This window comes from Cricetulus griseus, chromosome X (genome assembly GCF_003668045.3).
Source record: "Cricetulus griseus strain 17A/GY chromosome X, alternate assembly CriGri-PICRH-1.0, whole genome shotgun sequence".
Classification (NCBI taxonomy): Eukaryota; Metazoa; Chordata; class Mammalia; order Rodentia; family Cricetidae; genus Cricetulus; species Cricetulus griseus.
Window position 1 is genome coordinate 123,369,998 of NC_048604.1, and position 5,033 is coordinate 123,375,030.

At 38.9% G+C, this 5,033-nt stretch overlaps 1 pseudogene; it reads left to right on the forward strand.

The window, feature by feature from the left end:
• The first annotated feature begins 1,732 nt into the window (after positions 1–1,732).
• Positions 1,733–2,849, forward strand: LOC100753595 (annotated as a pseudogene).
• Positions 2,850–5,033: the final 2,184 nt, after the last annotated feature.

The following is a 5,033-nucleotide window of genomic DNA, read 5'->3' on the forward strand; positions in this document are numbered from 1 at the left end:
AATAATTATCATCTATATATAGTAGGGCTACTGATGTTTTTGAGTTAATCTTATTTCCTACCACTTTGCTGAAGGTTTTTATCAGCTGTGCAAGTTCCCTGGTAGAGTTTTTCGGGTCACTATGTAAACTATCATATCATCTGCAAATAGTGAAAGTTTGATTTCTTCTTTGTTAATTTGTATCCCCTTGATCTCCTTTTGTTGACTAATTGCTCCAGCTAGAACATCAAGTACAATATTGAAGAGGTATGGAGAGAGTAGACAGCCTTATCTTGTCCCTGATTTTAGAGGAGTCATCTTGAGTTTCTGTCCTGACTGACCTGGAATTCACTATGTAGACCAGTTTGGCTTTATAGATTCAGTGATTCCCCTGCCTCTCCTTTCAGAGAACTAGGATTTATAGGTACACACCACACACAGCAACTTCAAAGAGTTTATAGCTTTAGCTTCACTGTTTTAGTCTTTGGTTCATCTTGAGTTAGAGCATGTGAATTAAGTACCCACCTTCTCATTTTTTGTCATGTTGATATGTAGTTGACCTAGCACAATTCTTTAGAAAGACTATTCTCTCATAACTAAATGACCTTGGAATTCTCATCCAAAAAGCAGTTTGCCATAGACACTGCATAGGCTTATTAATGTACCCTTACCCTTTTCCATGGACCTATATATTTACTTTTAATACCAGTACAATACATTTTAAATATTAATGCTGCTCTATAATAAATTTAGAAGTTTGGAAGTATGAGTCCTTCAACTTTGTTCTTTTAAATACTGTTTTGGCTATTCTGACTATTGCAATACAACTCAAATTTTAGAATTAGTTTGTTAATTTCTAAAGGAAAACAGTTATATTCTTACAGGAATTGTGTTGAACATAGAGATCAGTTAGCATACCTTGGCTACCATAATAGTATTGATTCTATTTGTCAAAGGCATAAGATTCTTTCCTATTTATTTAGATTCTCTTTCATTTCTTTCCATATTATTTAATAATTTTACAACGAATTTTACATTTTTGTTACATTTATCCCTAAGAATTTTTCTTTTGTTGGTATTTTGAGTGAAATTATTTCCTTAAGTTCATATCTGTTTCTGTTCAAGTGTAGAAAAGCACAATTGATTTTTGTATATTGATCTTGCATCCTACAAGCTAGCTGGACTCATTTATTAGCTATGTACTTCCTTAGTGAATTCTCTGGGAGTTTTGTATCAAAGATGTCTGTAAAAGTGATAATTTTACCCTTTTCTCCTTCAAGGTAAATCCTATTGTTTTTCTTTCTTATCTACCAACCCTGGCTAAAAATTTAGTATGGTGTTGCTTAGCTAGGGAGGGCCTTCTTATCTTGTTTCTTGTTTAGTTGTCTTTCTTTTTTCCCATAAAATAGAATGTTAGTTACTGGCTTTAATAGACACCTTTTATCAGATTGTAGAAGGTCTGCTCTCTTTCTAGTTTGTAGAGTGTTTTGTATTCATGGAAGGGTGTAGCATTTTTGTCAAATGCAGTTTCTGTGTTTATTGAGATGATAATGCATTTTTGTTATTAATAAGACATTTATTGTCTGAATTGTTTTCTCCTTTTTTAAAAATGTATAACTGTTTTTAAATTTTATTTAATTTAGAAACAACCTTGGCCTGGGCAATGAGGGAAGAGGGTGTGGCCGTGGTGCTGGAGACCCGGGCAAAGGAAGACTTGGCGTGAACAGCTGAGATGTTGGGAGTGGCGGCCGGAATGACCAACAGCAACATGGCCAAAGCCTTGGCCAGAGCTACGTGTGAGGGCTGCAAGGGGGCTTCGCACCAGCCGAGAAGATTGTGAACAGTAATGGCGAGCTGTACCATGAGCAGTACTTCGTGTTGTGCTCAGTGCTCCCAGCAGTTCCCAGAAGGACTCTTCTATGAGTTTGAGGGAAGGGATTACTGTGAGCAGTATTTCCAAATGCTCTTTGCTCCCTGCTGCCACCAATGTGGTGCATTCGTCATTGGTCGGGTTAGTAAAGCCATGAACAACAGCTGGAATCCTGAGTGCTTTAGATGTGACCTCTGCCAGGAAGTGCTGTCAGACATAGCGTTTATCAAGAATGCTGGCAGACACCTGTGTCGTCCATGTCATAATCGAGAAAAGGCCAGAGGCGTTGGAAAATACATCTGCCAGAAAAGCCATGCTATCATTGATGAACAGCTTCTGATCTTCAAGAATGACCCTTATCACCTTGACCACTTCAACTGTGCCAACTGCGGGAAGGAGCTAACTGCTGATGCCCGGGAGCTGAAAGGGAAGCTCTACTGTCGGCCATGTCATGATAAGATGCGGGTCCCTATCTGTGGTGCCTGTCGGAGGCCTATTGAAGGGCAAGTAGTGAATGCCATGGGCAAGTAATGGCACATGGAGCATTTTGTTTGTGTCAAATGTGAAAAGCCATTTCTTGGACATCGACATTACAAGAGGAAGTGCTTGGCCTATTGTGAAACTCACTATAATCAGCTATTTGGTGATGTTTGTTGCCACTGCAACCGTTTCATGGAAGGTGATGTGGTCTCTGCCCTCAACAAGGCCTGATGTGTGAGCTGCTTTGCCTATTCCACATGCAATACCGATTTAACACTCAAGAATGAATTTGTTGAGTTTGACATGAAGCCAGTCTGCAAGAAGTGCTATGAGAAATTTCCATTGGAGCTGAAGAATAGATTTAAGAAACTAACTGAGACCTTAGGAAGGAAATAAGCTCTGGTTTGGGTTTTGCTTTGGTCTCACTTCTAGCCAATATGACTTCATTTGATCCACTCTAAAGATGTATCAAAGCATTAGAGAGAATGGTTTTCTTCATTTCTCTTTGCTGATTTAAAAAGAAAAAAATGTTTATTCCTATGTAAAACACAGATGAAATCAGGACTTTAGCCTTAGCAGTCTGTGGATATTAAAAGCTATATAGCAAAAAAGAGAGAGAAGGGGGGAGAAAAGCAAAAAATTTGTTAAGGATAATTTTAATTATTCCTGTCCTCTAAAATATAAATTTACCTCTTCAAAATTAAGCACCCTGCCCTACAGACCAATGCTGGGTCCATGTGGAAAGAGAAATCACTCCCACAAATTGTTCTCTAACGTCCACAGGTCACCTCAGACCTAGGCCAGCCATGGCTGCATATTGAAAACCTTGTTTCAAAGAAAGAAAAGTGGCTGTGTATGTCCTATGCCTGTGTGTTAGTATCTATGCTACATGCATAACCTTACTTGCCTTGCCTTAGAAAACTGCATCCCCTAATCAGGAATGCTAGATGTTTATATAATACCAAACAAAAATGAATATTTTTGAGCTTTATAGTCAGCTTTTACATGACTTAGATTTTAAAAGACACTAGACTCTGCTTTCTTTTATATCACAAGAAAGTAATCTCTCACTTATATACTGGAGAAGGATATAAGGAAGATATGTAAACTGTCAAAATATTTCCTATACAGTGTTTGTGTGTTTATCCAGTTAGTGCTGTAACAGGAACATGCATATTACTAAGAAGCAATCACTTTTCAGAATGACTTGAATTTTTGTTAAATCACTATGCTTAGTATTCTACTTTCTTCTTATTATTAACTTCTTCCTTCATATAGTTACTTCATTAGTTTGCTGTAGCTACTAGGATGTCTTTTACATTCTTTAGAAAAATAAAAAAAACTGTACTAGTTAACCTTTATAATACTGCACACTCTGTGATCTTAGAAAAAATGAAGCATTTAAAAATATATTACACAATTATGCTTTTAAGCTTAATGTAAAATATACAGTATTCAAATAGGATATGAGATGAAATATTATCCAGCTTGGAATGTATCACTTTCAAAAGTGGGTGTGAGCCAGGGATGGCAGCACTTGTCTTTAATCCCTGCACTCAGGATGCAGAGGCAGACAGATCTCTGAGAGTCCTAGGCTGCATATTGAAACCTTGTTCAATATGGCTGTGCAGCTGTGTGCATCATATTAACCTGTGTGCTAATATCTGTGCTTCATACGTAATGTAACTTGCCTTGCCTTAGAAAACTGTATCGCCTAATCAGCAATCCCAGATGTTTCATGTAATACCAAATAAAAATTCTTTGACAGAGGAAAAAAAAGAAACAACCTTATTTTTTCTCTCCATTTTTTAATTTAAATTAGAAACATGATTGTTTAACATGTCAATCCCAGTTTTCTCTACCTCCCTTCCTTCCCTGTCCCCCAACTAACACCCTAGAAATAACGTTATTTTACATATCAGTCCCAGTACCCTCTGCCTCCCATCCTACCATGATCCCCACTGATTCCCCCCATCCTAACCCCAAGTACTCCCCAGCGAACGTGAGGCCTTCCATGAGGGATCTTCAAACTCTGTCATATCTTTTGGAGTAGGGCCTAGCCCCTCCCCCATGTATCTGGGGTGAGAAAGTATCCCTCCATGGAGAATGGGCTCCCACGTCCATTTATGCACAAGGGATAAATACTGATTCCACTGCCAGAGGTCCCATAGTCTTCCCAGGCCTCCTAACTGACATCCACATTCAGAGAACTTGGTTGGGTACAATGCAGGTTCTCCAGCTTTATGACTGGGGTCTGTGTGCTCTCACTTGGTCATGTCAGCTGTTCCTGTGGGTTTCTCCAGCACGGTCTTTACACTTTTGTTTATTCCTCCTCCCTCGATACAACTGGATTCCAGAGTTCAGCTTAGTGTTTAGGTGTGGGTGTCTGTGTCTGCTTCTGCTTCCATCTGCTACTGGATGGAGACTATAGATGGCATTTAAGGTAGTCATCAGTCTCATTACAGAGAAAAGGCATTTAAGGTAGCCTCTCCACTATTGCTTAGATTCTTATTTGGAGTCATCCTTGTGGATCCCTGGACATTTCCAGAGTGCCAGAATTCTCTTTAAACCTATCATGGCTCCCTCTATTAAGATATCTCTTTTCTTGCTCTCCTTTATTCTTCCCCCAACTAAGTCTTCCTCATCCCTTGTGTCCTCCTCCCACCTCCTCTTTTCCCATTCTCTGTTTTATACCTCCCCACAC